Here is a 19,040-nt window from a genome sequence, read left to right as displayed (position 1 = left end):
TTCATATATTACATCATTACACTTAACAACCAATTAAGTGTGCTATGACACTACCATCCTCTATGCTTTATGTTAAAAATACAGCATAACATTAACATATATCCAAAAATCCAGTGCCTGTAGTTGCAAAAACACCAAATTCATTCCTTTCCACCATTGATCGAGACAAAGAATGGAAATGGAATGCTTCTCCAACAAAAAATACAAATAATAACAATAATAATAATAATAATAATAATAATAATAATAAAACACAGAAATTTACATGGAAATTACCCAACTAATTATTGTTCTTAATACTTACATTAACTCTTGCCTGTACCGACTATATTCATCATTATGTTCTCAGCTTACCCAATCAGATCGCTTGCCAAAGGATGGGGTTCACATACACTCCATTCCACATATATACAAATGTGTACTGTTCAAAAGTCTTCAGCCTCTGAGTACTTTATTTAAAACCAATTTTCTTGGCAATAAATGTGTTTTTATAAATATCATCAGAATAGATGCAAATAAACATAAATACAGTAAAACCTAACAAGAATTTTGTGCTTTTAAAAGAAAAAAGTCACGGATATCTCCTGGATGTCCCCAGTAATTGCATTCATTCAAATCCATCAAAAGCATTCCTGATTTAATTTTATGTATCATGGTTAAACCAGGTGATAATGACAAACAATACAGCACTTTAACAGCAAGAAGAATACTTAAATGCATCTTAAAATACCTCTGAACATTGCAGCACAATCATGAAAGATATTAGGGCAGGGGTCGGAAACCCAAATGTTAAGAAAAGCCATTTTATCCTTTCAATAAAAATCAAACCACCTTGGGAGCCACAACATTTTATGTCCATTTTACCATTTTGGCTGTAAATATGTCTCCGTATGTGCTAATGACAGAAGTCAGCTTCTCATTTTCTTCTCAAGTTTTCCCGTTCCACCTTTAATGGTGCCTGAGGTGCCAGAATGTAACTGTGTGCTAATACAAACAAGAAACTGGCGAACGAGAAGCTGACTTCAGCTTCGTGACTTTTTAGTGTTTGACAGTTTCTCACTGCAGATTAAACATATCAGGAAAACAGCCGAGTGCCTATAAATGCAAACAAGTCCATTTGTCTCCTAATCACGGATGTTCATCTTAAATCTTTCTCTTTGTCCATTTGTTAGCCACTAGCTGGGCAAGATTGTTGTCTGCATTGCTATGGTGACCAACAGTCTGCGCACGAATCTTTAGGGTTAAAGGGTGAATTAGCAGTTATACATTAACTCCAGTGTTTAAGACTATTTATTGTTAATCTAATTCTGCTGTGGAGCCGCAACAGGGCAGTAAAAGAGCCGCATGTGGTTCTGGAGCTGCATGTTACTGACCCTTAGACTAGGACATCAGATAACCTTTTCATTGTGTGTACCGTATCTATCATCTACCATCAAGTCACCTAATCCTGCAGTAGAAATGGGTGCTAGCAGAATTTAAAATTAATTCTTTGTCAATATAAAATTTATGTAATTTATATAATTTATGTCTGGAAGAGCATCTGCCTTTACCTGATGCCTGGTTGTCTTCTTTGAACAGAAGCAGAAGGAAAATCCCAAAATATATGACTCTCATCTTCTTAACTAGCAAACAACACAACCAGATAAGGGTCTAAATGTGTGTGTCAAGTCAAGTAAGTTCACAGCTCAGAGCTTTATCAGAAGCACAGGCTTTATATTCTTCTTCATATGAGTCATCATTCAAATATTCCACTTCATGACTGCGGTCTAGCAGACGCCTAATGATTAACAACACCCGCAGCAAAGATAAAAATGCAGAAGGAAATACTCTAAACGTTTTTCCTCATAGCAACTAACTCCGACAGAATACCCAAGGGCATCTACAGTTACAGTGCAGAGTCAACAAGCATTTTTTTTAAGTTTTCTCATGTAGGTAGACAAATCCTGTAGAGTTCCAAAGGCTACAAAATAATCTATACTCATTAAATGTCAGCTACCTTTCACCATGCATTCGGATTAATTATCTCATCCTTCATGTTTAAGAGAAAGGCTTAATGGTATTCTTTAAACCCACTTTGACTGAGAGCACACGTGTATTTTATGAACTAACTAATATGATGACATGTATTGTGTATGTGCAGGTATATGTAACAAAGTAAATGTTCCATCTTGTCGCTGAGAGATGCAGTGTATAAATCAAAGGCCTACAGAACATATTGAGCGCCATCTGTTCTTGATTTGGGAAGTAAATAAATATGTAAGTAATTACCTGAGTGAGTACTAAGGTAAGCAAATAAATAATCAAGTAATTGCATAAGTAAATGAGCAAGAAAGTAAATAAGTATGCAAATAAATAAGTAAATAAATGAGTAGACAAAATCAACTTGTCAAGCCTACAGAATTAGTGTTGCACCTGGCACTTAAAGGCAGTATCAGTATTGGTGATGGGGATATCGATAGCACAAGCAAATTCTGACACGCATGCATGGGTCAAGGCTTGTGGGCAACAGAACTTGCCAGTAGATGGAGCTTAACAAAGCATTGGCGGTATCGGTTGGCAAACAGTAAGAAAAATGCTTGTGGCATGGCTTCTTTTGCAGTAATAGCATAAAGTGAATTGGCACTAGGAGGTAAACAGGGAAGAAGCAAGGCTGGTGGGAGCAGAAAGCTCAGTTAGATTGCTGGAGAGGTTTCCAGCAGAGCGCAAAAGCTCAGTTATATCAGGCCTAAGGGAAAATTTAAAGATTTCAGTTAAGGTGATGTAAATGTCATGTAAATCAGTTAAAAAAGGATAGTGGCTGTCTTAAAGTCAGTTTGTTATTTGTTCTTATCAGTGAAGACTACAAGAGCCTATCTTGTGTTTATCTTGTGTTTATCAGAGAGTGTGTGTGTGTGTGTAAGGGAGAGATTTCTGCTGGCCAGCATGTGTGCACACTCAAATGTTTGGAATCACTGTTTCTAATTATATCAGAAAGGTTGATTTTGCTGAATATTTCTTCTAAACTGATCTTCACATGATGCTAATACTGTGAAATTTTAAAAATCTTATAATACTTCTATGAACTACATTATGGTGAAATGAATATGCAGAATATGTTGTGTTTGAATGGTCATAATTAAGCTTATGTTATTTCAGTCTGCATTATGAAAGTCATTCCTAAGTAAAATAACCAGAGTCATCATGAAAAGTGATTAGTGTTTAAGGCTCTCATAGATAAGTTAACAAACGAGGATCTTTCGCATGTTAAGCGAACGTGATGATCACTACACTACAAAAATGCCCATCAGCAAACACACTGAATCATGGTGCACATGATTCCAAGGTGCAAATGTCACTGTCTACAGCAGAGTTTCCAAAAAAGCAGTGGCAGATATTCAATGTGTCTCAAAAGGCAACACTTGTTGTCAAACAGGGAACCTTTTGTGTGTAAGATGAACGTGATAACCACTACACTACAAAAACCACAGCTATCCTGTCGCCACAGGCCACTGTCTGCAAACTTAGCAAGGTATGACCTGTGCCTGTTCTTTGAAAATCGTCCATAAGCCCCAAATCTCCTCTGGCTGCTCAGGGTTTTTCAAACGCAATCAGGTCATTGCAGACAAAATCCAAAGTAGAAACTGAACCACGCCTCCTTGAATGCAACGAACAGATGGAGGTAAAGTCATTGTCAAGAGTCAAGAAAATATCATGATGTCTTCACTGCCACGTTTCAGCGTTTTGAAGGGAGCGGTGATAAACAGAACCAACAGTTCAAACACAGCATACTCCCTTAAGGGCAAAAGCAGGCAGCCAGCCAATATAACCAGCAATATTTAAGTGTTGAGCAAGGCCAGGGCCACGCTCAATAACTGAAGATGTCAGGTAACCCTAACACATCACCAAGACTGTTTTAATACACCTCATCTCAAGGAAGACTGCTATAAGAAAACACATTAGAATAACGGGCCTCGTTTCCACCGTCAAGCCAAATGGTTATCAGGGTTGTACTGGGCCGTTCCGTGCTGGTCCGGGCTCGTAAGACTGATTACGGTTTCTTTTTCTATCTGTTGTACCGCTAAAGCAGAACAAGGAAATACTGAAGGAAACTAAACAAACCAGTGACTAACTGCTAACAGGCTAATATATACACACACGCCACCCACCATAAAACACATTTGATTCTGTCTATCACTCCAACTTCAGTCCCTCAGTGTGAAAATAAACAGCCTGCACTGCAGTGGGTTTCACCTAACCGGCTAACTACACTAGCATTAGCATCGCCCGGCAGGGTACAGCTCAAGGCACCACAGAACAATTCTATTTTTTTTATCTTTCTGTCATTTCAACACCAGTGATTTAAATTTGTGCTCACAGATATGGGTCTTTATCCTGTAAATGGGTGTTTTTAATCATCGGTTCACTAGAACCACAAGGGAGGCACTGTACCCTTGCGTTAGCTTAGCCTAGAAGACTACAGCTTGAAGCACCACAGATTAGGTCAGTTTTTGGCTTTCTGTTACTCCACCACCAATCAGATGACTTTTCTCTCGCTGTTATAAATGTTTATTATCTATACTTGTGATAGCAGAGCACCAGTTTGTCAGTCGAACCTGCACTGGAGTGTTTGGATCTAAAATTATGCACTGCTTTCATTTATTTGGCGTCCGTGATAGCGAACTGAACATTTTTGATTACTTTTGGTTTTTAAATAACGCAGCAGGATGCAATAGCACAATATCGTCATAAACATAGAACCAATCAGCGAATAGCTACATCGTTACATAATCCCACCGAACGGTTTTGTGGCCCTGAGTACGGTTAGCTAACTGTGCCAAAAAAACTGGGCTGAGCTGTGTCGAACTACGTCCATGTAGACAAGCCACTGGAACACTTACCCTCCGTGCTCAGAACAGAAAAAAGGCCATGCACATTGCAAAATGTTTACTTACCTGGTATGATGTGACTATAGGAGTGGGAGCGCCGGTGATCTGTTCCTTTCTAGTTCCAATGGGGTCCAATGTGACCCAAGGGAAGGGGAACTGTGTTAGAAACCTGGGATGAGAAAAGACATTATTAGAGCATGTTAATTAACTAAACTTGTGATAATGGTTCCATAACTGTAAAACTGTATACACATACACTATATAGACAAAAGTATTGGGACACCTACACATTACACCTACAGGAGCTTTTACAACCTGTTCGCTCTTCTGGGAAGGCTTTCTACAACATTTTGGAGTGTGTCTGTGCCCATTCATTCAGTAGATAATTTGTAAGGTCAGACACTGGAGGGCCTAAACTGCAATCTCTGTTCTATTTCATTCCAAAGGTGTTCGGTGGAGTTGAGGTCAGGGCTGTATGGGTCTGTCAAGTTTTTCCACACCAAATTCATCTAGCCATGCCTTCATGGACCTTTCTTTGTGCACCGGGGCACAGTGATGCTGGAATGTAAAAGGGCCGTCTCCTACCTGTTCCCACAAAGTTAGAAGCGCACAATTGTCCAAAATGTCTTGCTATGCTGAAGCATTAAGATTTTCCTTCACTGAAACTAAGGTGCCTATACCAACCCCTAAAAAACAACCTCATAGCATTATCCCTCCTCCACCAAACTTTACACTTGGCACAATGCAGTCAGGCAGGTAATGTTCTCCTGGCATCTGCCAAACCCAGACTCGTTCTTCAGACTGCCAGATAGAGAAGCATGATTTGTCACTCCACAGAATACGTTTCCACTGTCCCAGAGTCCGGTGGTGGTGTGCTTTACACAACTACCCCCTATTCTTAGCATTGTGCCTTTTGATTTTAGGCTTGTGTGTAGCTGCTAGGCCTCCTAACACGCAGGGTGTTTGCTGTTGCTTCCAGAGGCAATTTGGAACTCTTTTGTGAGTGATTCAACAGAGGATAGGCACTGTGAGCTTCAGCACTCGGCAGCCACACTTTTTGAGTTTGCGAGATCTACCGCTTCGAGAATAAGCTGTTGTTGCTCCTAGTCACTTCCATTTCACAATAGAAGCACTTACAGTTGACTGGGGCAGATCTAGCAGGACAGAATTTTCACAAACTGACTTGTGGCAGAGGTGGCATTCTATGACAGTGCCATGTTTAAAGACACTGAGCTCATTAGTATGACCCATTCTATTGCCAGCGTTTGTCTATCGAGACTGCAAGGCTATGTTCTTATTTTTATCCACCTATTAGCAATGGGTGTGGCTGAAACACCTGAACTCAATAATTAGGAGGGGTGTCCCAACACTTTCATCCATATAATGTATGTATAAATTATGCTGTATATCTGTATAATAATAACGTGTGAAGCTTCAATAAAACTACGAGCAGTTTTGGGAACCTAGAAAACCAAGTTGTCATGGGTGATGCTTCTGGGACCTCCGACTACCTAGAGAATGACACTGACTTGACAAGTGGTGCCATTGTTATAAATAGTGACAGCCAAAAAAGTGGAGCAAGTGATGCCCTAGGTAGATGACTACCTCATGACAACAAAATGGCTCCAACAAATTGACTTTAATCCTAAAAAATAAACATAGAAAAAATTGTAAACATGTTGTTACTACTGTTACGGTTTGTTACGGTTTAAAAATGAAATAATAATAATAATAATATTGATGCTGTTTTAACAGATCAGCTTCGAGCTGCTTTGTATTCATCATGAACTGACTGCTCACAGGTGGCAGCCACTCTACTAAATCTGAAGTAATCAGTCGTGCACGGCTACTCGGGTTTTCTGAGAAGAAGCTTTTCAACGGTTTGCCCATAACAGAAACTCGGTACACAGTAAGAATAACATCTCGCTTGCTTATGTTCAGCATGTAGTTCTGTTCAGTGTCCTACTATTAATGATAAAAAAATTATCCTAAAGTGGGAGGAGATGTTGGTCGGTGTCCGGTTTATAAGTCTCAGTTTAGCCAGCTACTGTTGATGTTAGCTAGCTATCTAAAGTCCAATAAAATTTTAAGCAGTCTGGTGTTAAATATGCTATCCTGTTGGCTCAGATAATCTATGTAGTTATCTGCATTGCAGATTAAATAATTAAAAAAAATAAATTTAAAAACTTTTGAAACATTAGTAAGAAAGTGCTACTACTTTAAAAATGCTAGCTAGCCAGCTCACATTAGCTTTTATAAGATATTAGCTGCAGGAGGACCATTTGGACATGTAGCAGCAGGTACATTTATATTTTTATATGAAGACTAACACATTTTAAGGTGGACCTTCAGGGAAAAGAATATTTGAGGTAAAATAGGTAAACAGGCAGCTTGTGTCGGCGATTAACTTGTAACTAGTGAAATTACATATAGCTGCTCAACAAGGGGCTCTCATTAAATTACTTTCGCCAAACACAACAATAATAATAATCATGCTAGCTTGGTAGTTTCCTACTCTCGCGCTATGATGGTCTCTCATAAAATAATGTATTAAAGAAGCTCATGTTACACTAACTAGATGAAGTCAGGGGTTCATTTACTTAAAGAGGGTCAACAGCCTCTGAATGGCAATTGATGCCTTTGGGTAAGACTGGAGAATACATCTATTAAGATTTATACAGTTGTTTTATAGATTTTCTAGAGTTTCTTACATTCTTATAGCTACCTTTTTGATAAAAAACAAAGCAGAATCTCTGATGTTAATGTGTAATTCTAACTGTATTAAATAACAATGTATTTTTTTTTTCAGGTGAACTCTAACTTGAGTATTCAAGAGAATTATTAGCACAAGGTACAAAGTTCAATTACTCTAGCTTGTTATGGGTTATAGTCTATGTGCAGAAACATGTTCAGTGATTGAGCAAATGCAGAAAGCCTTCACCATGGCATACCTCAAGATTCACAGAAATCATCATCTTCAGAGAGAGAGGAGAATATTAAAATGACATGTTTAACGCATGAGCCAGAATGTTTATATCAGACACAGGAGAGAAGAAAGATGTCTTTTTACCTGGAGCACAAGAAGAGGATAGTCTAGAGAATGAAGGAGAGTGTTTGAAACAGAAAGAAGAAACTTATGAGGAATATGAAGAAGAGAGCTACCAGGAACATGAGAGTTATGAGGAACGTGTAGAAGAGAGTTATGAGGAAAGCAGTAAAAAGGAAACCCATAGCTTTCTCAGTTAAAAGCACAGAAGAAGCCGAAGAAGCAGAATTACCAAAGGATTCAATAACATTTCTTAAAACAAAAACAAATCTCAAAGCCAAAAAAGTCTCTGGGTGCACTTCTCGTCATTCAGGCCTAAAACATGACATTTTAACGTACATAGTGGAAAAGGAGTTTGAAATTTACAGAGATGGTCTCCCACTTCACAGAAGCTCAATTGCTCAGTTCTGGCAAATTTTAGGACTCACTGAGCACTTTGAGAACAGAAGACAACAAAACAAGGATCCATTTGTAATAGGCATCTATTTTGGTCATTGAAAACCAAACACATTCAATTTCTGAATGATTTTGTTCATGAAGCTAATCAACTTGAGAGAGATGGTGTTCATTTTCAGGACACACACATCACTGTATCAATATGAGCAATAATTTGTGATGCGCCTGCTTGGGCATTAATAAGAAATTCAAAGCGAAACAGTGGCTTTACAGCTGTCACAAGTGCCATAAAAAAAGGTTTACACACCTAGGAAGACTTACTTTGCAGTAAACTTTATGGAAAGCAATACTTTGGTTATAACATACATGGGTTGTTAGTGTGTTGCTAAGTAGTTGCTATGGTATCCCTGCTGGTTGCTAGGGTGTTGTTACGCAGTTGCTATGGTATTTCAGGTGATTGCTGGGGTGTTGCTATGGTATCGCAAAGTGGTTACTGTGGTAACCCAGCCAGTCAGTAGGTTGTTGCTTCGCAGTTGCTATGGTATCTATGATGGTTACTAGAGTGTTTCTAGGTAGTGGCTATGGTATCCGTGGTGGTTGCTAAGGTGCTGCTTAGTGGTTACTATGGTATTCCAGGAGGTTGCTGGGGTGTAGCTATGGTATCGCTGCTGGTTGCTAGAGTGTTGCTACGGAGTTGCTATGTTATCTTTGGTGTTTGCTAGGGTGTTTCTAGGCAGTTGCTGTGGTATTTCAGGTGGTTGCTGGGGTGTTGCTATGGTATTGCTGGTGGTTGCTAGGATGTTGCTAAGTGGTTGCAATAGTATCCTATGTGTTTGCTTGGTTGCTATGCAATCACTAATAACATTAATTAAATAAAGTTAAAATGAATGAATTTACTCAGGTTTAGAAAATGATCGGCACAAATGCTGCTTTTTTACTGAAACTCTACGAAAGCATACATGGCAGCAAGACAGTCCGAGGGAGAGTTCCAGCTAGGCAACAGCAGACCTGAATCCAACACGGCAGCCGGTAAGTTTGAGAAGAGTGGCCACAGTGTTGGTCTTAAGCAGCAGTTCAGAGTAATAAACCCACGGCGTGCTGGAGAAACAATCAACAGAGGGAGACATTTTCAGAGCAGAGGCAGACAACAGGCAGAAAAACCACTAGTGAAAAGTTTTAACTGCAATCAAATAGGACATAATGCAAACAAATGCCCTAAGCTGATGTCTAGTTGCGACTATCTATGCTATGTTCCATGAACAGAAAAAAGTTAAGTACTTAATGTAGGTGTAATTCAGAAGGCGGAAAATGTGCATGTGAAGTAGCAGATCTGTTAAAAGAACTACAGTACTCAGGAGAACCCAAGAGAAAGTAAACTAGAAGAGAAAAAAAAGATATCAGAAAGTCAAAGGCACTTAAACAGGCGCCAGCAGCAGAAATACTTGAGCTACCAGATGAAAGGACAGCTACAGAAACAAGACTTAACTCTCAAACAGCTTTTTTCTAAATGTAAGACAGACAGTGAGAGTGGAGCTAAAGGAAACCAGAAGGTGATACAAGATGAGGAACTGTTCAGGGTCAAATGGAACTGTGAACAGCTAGTGGACCCCTCATGTCTCGGAAACAAAGTAGTCTAAGTAGGACACTCAGGGCAGGTCATTTAGGACATGCGAAGATGCAAAGCACAACAGTAAGCAGGTTCTACTGGCCTAGGTAATACTTAGATGTAGTTGAGTACTGCAAAACATGCTCTAGTAAACTTGCTTATAATAGAGCTTCTTTTCTTGTGGAACACTATTAATATAGTCAGTCCTTTGCCAAGAAGCCATGTGGGAAACCAGTATAACTTGGTGATCTGCAATTATGCAACACACTCACTAGAAGCTTTTCCCCTGAAAAAAATGACACGACAGATAGTGAACGCATTGGTCTAGCTTGTTTCCAGAGTAGGGATACAAAATTAAATGTAGACAAATCAAGGCAGAAATTTTACATCTAAACAGCTCAGGGAGATAAATGCTTTGCTAGGCATTAGAGACCACAGCATACCACCCTCAAACGGATGGGATGATCTACTGGCTTTTTGCCTTTTTAGCTCCTGTATGGAAGGCAGGTGTGAGGTCCTCTGGATTTATTGAGAGGCATGGGAAGGTGGAAATCCAACAAAGAAAATGAACATTTTGTCACACAGAGAAATGATTAAAAATGAATGTTAAATCTGCTTCGTGCTGCTTGTAGCCTACTAGCCAAGTTAGACAGCTAGCTAGCTGCTACAGCTAACGTTTGCTTAGCTAACTAACTCTAGCTGTGCTAACGGTATCAGAGTCCATGTTAAAACACCACATGACTGGTTGGGTTCATCAAACAGAGCATGAAATTAAGTGTTAAATTGACAAAACTTTGAAATTAAAAGAGCACACTGATGTTTGTAGCCTTCTACCTGCTAAGACTAATGTCTGCTAAGCTAATGCTAGCGACAATGGCGTTTGCAGACTCCATAAAACTCCAGGCACGGTGGAGCTAGCCTACTAAGGCTGGAATTACAAAAGTTTGTGGACACCTGGCACCCAAATATCACATCCAAAATCATAGGCTAAGCGAGCACAGCCTGCTCAGTGGGAAAAGACTTCTACTGGTCACATCAAGGACACACAACTAGATCTGTTTACTTTGAATATCTGTCGGTTTGGGTCCCTCACAAACTTATAACGTGCTAGTTATCTCTTAACCTTAGGTTTTTATGAAATTAGAAGTTATATCCAACACTCCTTTTTGTGCACATCTATAACCATTTAAACACTGCAAAGTATACAATATTTTACCATGTACTTGCACTATGACACAGCAGCAAAACGTACTTGTCTGCAGTGAACTGTAGAAAATTTCCTCAAAAATGACCTCAACCCTTATTTCTACAGAAATGAAGGACATGTAATTAAATTAAAACATTACCCAACATAATTAATAATTAAAGCACATGAAGCATGCTGCGGTGCTTTCATTCTGACTAGCTGGAGACTTTGGATTATGATAGAAGTATATAGTCAAAACTGTGTTTTGCAAGAAAGGTGGTTCTTTAAGTGGCGTGCCAATGTGTGAAAGACGAAAAAGGAAAAGCAAGTTCAGCTTGTGACTACTACCCAGGGTTTCCCTTTATTGTCCAGGAATCTAATCATTTTAATATGTTAGTGTTTTATATTAAATTATATTCTTTTTATCAAGTCCAGCCATTTTCATATAAAGAATGGGTTTAATTAGTTTAGATTACCCTCAAAATAGGGACAGTTTTTGGGAAAGGTGCACTGCTGGTGAAATGTTTAGGCAGCAAACAGCACTTTAACTCAATGACTGAGTAGACGAAGCTCTGTAGCTGATCTCTGTCTGTCTTACACTGCATCGTGTATAGGAAGCAAATCCAGCCAAAAAAGAAATTAAAATTAAAACCATAAAATGAAAATGCAAACCTCTTTTTGCCATTTCTTTTTCCAAACATCTGCGCAAATATCCTGCCAAAATTGAAAATGAAGTGAAATGTCTACATTTGCAATTTCATTTTTCACATGAGCACCAGCCATTTGTGACAAAAATAAAAATAAATGCAAAACAGCTATTTGTCATTTCATTTTAGCCGTTCTGACTCGGAGGTCTAAGGATGTCCTAAAATGTACCCCGTAGCCCCGCCTAGTGCTAATTAACATATATTTGCATGTTGGTCAGTTTGAAAACGAAATCGAAAAGTGGAAAATGAAAAGTAAATGTCCAGCAGGTGGCGCCGATGTTCGTTTGCATTTGCCTTTTCATTCTGACACCTAAAACGCGTCCGCGCCGAAAACTGAATCACAAACCGTCACTTTGCTGTTGATTTATCAGTTTCGCATTTTCATTTTCATTGTGTCAGATCTGCAGCCGATTGCTGTGAAAAAGAAATAAGAACGTGAACACTGCATTTTGATTTTAGTGTGGTATTGTAATGAATATAGTACTATTCTAATCAATAAGAAATCCATAATTATAAGCTAAAAAGTTGGTTAACAAAAGTGTATTAATCCTCTCACTAAGGATAGACCTTGCTGTGTGAAAGATAGGGGATTTTCTCATGAGAAAGTCCCGAAGTTTAGAAGCATCTAGAAGCTAGTGTACTTTGTTGTGAAGGAAAGCTGACCCTCAAAGAGGGAGGTAAGCTGATAGGGAACCAGGCATAATCAGTTTTGGAACCAGTTCAATAAGACAAGAAGCTAATTGGTAGCCTTGGAAGGATGGGGGTAGCCTGGGATAGCTGAGCATGGCAAGTTTTTAAAAAAATAAGGACAGGTGCGGTTGGAAATAAGGGTTTCCAACTGAAGTGTAAAAACAGGAAATACTGGAAACTAAAGTGAACTGAGAAAAGGTTAGAGGGAGGGGCGATTGCTTCATCGCCCCCAAACAGGGTATAAGAAATGATGTTTCTGTATTGTACTTTGCATTTGGCTGTCCGGGAGCCATCTTGCCACCTGAAGCTCAATAAAGAAGAGGGCCTTTTCCTTCCTTCCAAAAGAACTCAACGGCTGAAGTCTTTTATTCAACTTTCTTTTATTTTTGACTAAATTTTATTTTATTTTTTATTTTGCGTTTATGACGAGAACAAGCAATTAGATTAATTAAAGAACTGAAATATAGTTATAGAACAGATTAGTGTTTAATGATCCATATGTTGGGGCTCTGAGCGAGCGGGAATCGCACTTAGTCCCGACATTAGTTTTGACACGTATTCTGCATTTCATGGAGAAAAGCCAAAGCCAAAGTGAAGCTTGGATTTTCTTTTCTCTATTAGCTTTTTCATTTTAGATTTGACCATGAAAAACCAGAATAACGACTAAAATGAAATGACAAACAGCTGTTTTGCATTTATTTTTATTTTTGTCACAAATGGCTGGTGCTCATGTGAAAAATGAAATTGCAAATGTAGACATTTCACTTCATTTTCAATTTTGGCAGGATATTTGCGCAGATGTTTGGAAAAAGAAATGGCAAAAAGAGGTTTGCATTTTCATTTTATGGTTTTAATTTTAATTTCTTTTTTGGCTGGATTTGCCTCCCACACATCGTGAGCAGAGCTGCTTGTCTGCTGAATCAGTAAAAATCAATCACTGATCGAGTGTTGAGGTGTTTTACAGAGCTGAGGTGAGATGTGAGAATAATGGACTGTGTGTTTCAAACACTGTTGTTACGTCACATAAACATGTTTTGAACTAAAGAACGTTACCAAGGTGAAAGAACGTTCCATAGAACACTAAAGAAGCTGAAAGTCTAAATCGTTCAGTCGTTCACCGACACCCAAACCAGCAACCTGCTTTCACTTGAGCTCTCAGTCACAGCGAATCAACGGATTTCTGCTTTCAGATGAAGCTTCCTGTGTTTCTCCTCGGCGCTCAGCTGCGGCCAGCGGTTCTTTGTGCCGCTGGCATTTCAGCAGCAGCTGTAACTTCTTGTTTTCTTCTTTACAGGTGGCGAAGGATCCTGGACGGACAGCGGACGACGACGGCCGAAGATGCAGCGACCCAGACGGACGGCTGCGACGGTGAGTTAGCGAGCGGATATTTCTGCTAGCATAGAGCGCTAAGAGAGACACTTGGTGTAGAATAACGGCTGCAGAGAGCGAAACTTAGAGCTGCTGATCCTGACAGCGTGTTCTGAACTGCAGCAGTTACAGCTGACGGTGTGTTTCAGGGTAAAACAGGTCTGAGGGGGTTTTGGGGAGAAAGACTTTTAAAAAATGCGCTTTTTATTTAAATGACCGGTTAGAGACTTTAACAGGCCGACACTGGGTGACAGTAACGTTAAGTAGTGAAAGAGCTCACTAAAGTCCCTTTCTCACTTTCAGCAGCTCTAACTGAGCCCGTATTACAACTTAGTGGAGAAGCTGATTAACTACTGCTGTTTACTGCTCTCTTATTCACTTATTTCACAGATTTCACAATTGTTTTGTTTTAGTAACGTTAGCTTAGCTAACTTTAGCCTAAAGCTAGGCTAAATCTGGGGTTGCTATGGCAACAGGTTACCCTAAAGGGACCGTATCCAGAAACGTAATATCTGAATTTTATGTTACAAAAGCACATCTTAATCTTAATTTAAGGATTTTATCTTCTCTTACAGCATTTTATCTCAAGTTATTATGACCTAAACTACTGTATCAATCAATTGTTATGTCTGTTATGTAGAAACCGACGATACGTACTCAGCTGAAACGTAAACACGTCATTACAATAATGTTAAAATGCGAATTAGTTTTCCAGACAGCTGCAGTTACAGATGTAAAAAGGTCAAAACAAAACTAAAGCCATTCTGCAATATAAATAAATGTGACGTCATTATGCTAGTAGTGAACTATGCTGCCTGTCACAGCCCAGATAGCAGCATATATTGGTCCACAGGCTTGATAACGTCGACACCTCGACCCAGACCCAGATTATTGTCCCGCTTACAAAGTTTAGGTAGTTTTTAATCTCAAAAACAGTTTCAAATGCACACAGTCTTTTATTTTAGAAAATAAAATAAGAAAAATATTACAGAGGAAAAAATTATGAATAGGCCTATTATAAAATGATTTTGTTGAAAATGTTGTTGCTGAGGCTGAGCTAAATTAAAATTATTTACTAAACTAATTTACAACGGACAACAAAAGAAAGAAGTAAAGAAATTAAGTAAATTGGACTGTGAGGGAAAAAAGTGACGAAAAGTGGCATTTTGTCTAACACTCAGCTTAACCACCAGTGGGCCTGGAAAACGCTGAGCAAAAAGCCAGTGGGCTGCCAGCTTTGCCATCAGTGGGCCAACAGGGGGCTCTATTGCTATCTGAGAGTTGTCTAAAAACAATAGAAACAGACAGTTCAAAGTTAGGATAACACTGGACTTGTTAGGACAATATTTAGGAAATTTAGTCTAGTTAGGATGTTTCTGTAATACTGCTTTCTTATCTGGAGTTAGGATGAGATTATGAAGTTAGGAACTGTTGTTCTGTAACAGCTTTTGTCCTAAATTCAGTCCTAACTGAAGTCGTCATGGTAACTAAACAGGTGAGATTTCAGAGTTAAGATGTTTCAGTAATTCAGCCCCAGAGTAATAAACGGTCAGCTTGTAGTGACCCTTCAGCTGCCGTTCATTCAGGAGAGTATTTGAACGGTGCTGCAGACTCTTTACATTGTACAAGCCTTTCAGGATCCTGAATATTCCAGTTACTATTTAAACTGTTTTCCTCAGGAACAGAGGAACACACGCGGGCCATCTTTCCTTCAGGCTGTGCCCCCACACCACAGGTGGTCTTTCTTACATATCAGTTTGAGATACTTGACTACACAAATGTCCCTGTATTAACCATTTATTTGTCTTTGCTGTAGGAGGTTTCTGTGCTCAGCTGGCAGCAGGTGGTCTCAATTCCGCTCCTTTCTTGTGGAGCACTGGTGAGGATTGAGGTAAAATTCAACTCTTCACACACTGATTAAATGCATAGAAAGAAGTTTTTCTGCTTAATATCTGTTTAATGTCACAGTCTCCCCTAAACACTTTATTTCCTCTTTTCCTCTGTCTCTGTAGCGGCTCTGCCACACTTTGCACAGAGCAAACAGGAGGTTTGCTCACACCTTCTCACAGCAACGTTATGACAGCACGAAGGTTCGTTTCAGCTGATTATTTTGCCAGTAATACGATTTTCAGCACAGAGAAACACTGTATTGACTGTTGTAGTTTGATTTTAAATGTGACAGTGATGAAGTTGATGAGATGTTTTCTCATGATTCCTGCAGCTGGTGGAGTTGAAGCTCCAACACAAGACCATCTGTGAGGGGCTGGAGTCTGAGCACTGGTGGGTGCTCAGCAATGAATTTTATCATTTGTTCCCAGAGGTAAGACTGAGTTATTGGGGCAGGTTCATATTTTCACTGTGATTATATTTTCTGCAGCCTCTGTTTGTTTTCCAGTCTTTTCATTTTAACCTCATGGTGTTCACTGATTTTACAGCTTCCTCCTCAGCACTTTGCTACTGTCACTGCTGTGGCCTGCATCCAGGTAAAGCAATAATCTCACTTGGACTACAAGACTTTTGCTGCCACGTTGCACTATTTAGATATTTTCATCATTTTCATCTCATCTTCTCATTCAGCGCTTTGGAACATCCATCAGCGAGGCGTCCATCTACCTTCGCACTGAATCAGTGGAGACATCACTGCAGAATGTTACACTGGTTGGTACTTCCTTGTGTATTTCTGCAGTTACAGTTAATAGATTGTAACATAGTCTTTCCGTAAAATTGTGTCCAAATGTAAGTTTACACATTTTCAGCATTTCTCTTTGTGTGTTTTGCAGCAAACCAAAGCGTCGAAGACACTGAAGATGGTGTCCATTGATTCAGACGGCTGTTTCAGGACTCATCAATCCAGCAACACAAGGATCCTCGAGACGCCGGCACCGTTCATGGTTTCCAGCAAACCAAAAGGACCCCCACCAGGCTTTTAATTACCGACACTTTGATACCACAGTTTTACCATTTTTATCATAGTAATTGTAAGTTGTGTAACACTATTTAGTTTTTTTTTCTAACAAGCATTCTATGAGTGTGTGTGTGTGTGTGTGTGTGTGTGTGTGTGTGTGTGTGTGTTTTTCAGATGCAGTTTTCTGTGTACTCAGACGAGCCCCTGAAAGTTTGCCTCTCAGATCGTGACGGTGGAGCATCACACCTACTCATCACCAGACTGGAGACATGGTAGAACATAATTCATTTTTAAAGGGAAATTCTCCCGATTTTTCAAATAATTGAATGATTGCAGTGTAAACAGTCATTCAGAGTGGTTTGATGTGAAATGGTTTGTTGTAGATAAATTACCGATTTAGATTTCTTTACAGTGGTGATGATAGGAACCAGGGGCCATGATGTCTACAGTGCAATATAGGCATTTTATTTGCTTTCCAAAATGACTAGAAAACATACACATTTCATATAGAATGTTTCTGGTGGTAAAATAGTTTTAAATTAAAAAAAAAAAGGTTTTCATTGGGGACTATGTTGCTTTACAACACCCTGCATGTACCCCTCCACCATAAAATCATTTAAAGAAATCATTTTAGTCCCAGACCTTATCTAAGAACAATTGTAAAACAATGTCTCAGGCATCAGACGACGTTTTCATAACCATTTCATATGGTAACTTTCTGTGAGGGAGCTTTAAGCTCATCAGACGTCTGGTTCACATTTTAACCATCTAAATTTTAAATAATGTGTGGAATTCTCCTTAATTTCAGTTTGAGTTACACACAAAAGGGGAGTCTTTGCAAAAGACTGGGTTTGATTTGAGAAAGGTGCTTTATACAGCGCCTTTCTCAAACCCAGAGATGCTTTACAAGAAGATTAAAAAATAACAAAATACATAATCAACAATAAATAAAACAACACAAAACACACACAACTCTAGCTATAAATTTCCAACTGCTAGTGAGGGGGGGATTACAGTGACCACAGTATAGAGTAAATTAGCTATATTTTGATCAAATTAGAAGAATAACTATCTGTACTTGTTTTAAGGTTAAAATAATAATAATTAATTATGATTGAGCACTTTAGGTCTCTCTTTTTAATTACTTCATCTGTTTTTTCCTCTTTATCTTTTATTATTCACAGATTTGTGATATCCTACCATGTGTATCAGATTTAATGTGACCATGTTGAGAATATCTTAATCTGTCTTTTTCTTTTTTCTCACTGTCCTTCATGCAGGGTTCCAGTGCAGCGTTCTTCCTGGATTAGAGACTCTAGACAGCAGTGATTCCTGAATGTCATCAAGACTCTCTAGACAAGAGGACTGTTCAGTTTCTGGACCAGATCAGAAGATGTTCGTCAAAGGAAGCCTTGAGAGGAAGTTCAGCAGGACCAGTCAACACATCAGGACTCATGAAGAAAAGATCAGCGCCATCTAATCATCACAGTTCAAGCCATCATTAATGTTGTCATCATTATCAGTACCGTTGCTGTCATTGGTGATTTGACTGTAAAGAAGACTGGACAGATTCTCACCATCACTGATACAGTCATCACCATCACTGGACTTTATCCTCAGCATGTATTTTCATCAGCAGCAGCATCACCACTGCCATCATCATTATCATCTTAGCCACGGACCCAAGATCATCAGAGACATCAGGACTCATGAAGAGGAGATCAGTGCCGTCATCACTGTTCAAGTCATCATCAGTGTTGTCATCAGTATTATTGCTGTCATCACTGTGATTTAGACTGTGAGGAAGACTGAACAGATTCACCATCCCTGATACAGTCAATCATGAACCATCACTGGACATTGTCATCATCAGATTTTTGTTTTCATCAGCTGGAGCAGCATCACCGCTGACATCATTCTCATCAAGATCTCAGTTATCATCACCATCTTAGCCATGGACAGAGTCAGAAGATGTTACTTCATTTCATCATCAGAGAACAAGTTACCAACCAGCTCAGTGTTTTAGCAGTGAATCTGCTTTGTGTTACATACATGGACTCTTCACTGAGATCCCACTAGAAGGCTTCCCAGCCTGGGTTCTAGACTGTTGGCTGTAGTTACAGATCTGCTATTTGTCTATAACTAACAGTTTGGCACCCATGCTAGGACTAATCATCATTCAGATGGGATTTTGACTTTAATAAGTAACAAAATTTAAAATCATAATCATTGATTGGCAACCGTAAAAAGTGCAATACGTCGGCAGCATAT

Source organism: Colossoma macropomum, unplaced genomic scaffold, assembly GCF_904425465.1.
Source record: "Colossoma macropomum unplaced genomic scaffold, Colossoma_macropomum, whole genome shotgun sequence".
NCBI classification, from domain to species: domain Eukaryota; kingdom Metazoa; phylum Chordata; class Actinopteri; order Characiformes; family Serrasalmidae; genus Colossoma; species Colossoma macropomum.
Note: the sequence above shows the minus strand (reverse complement) of the source record.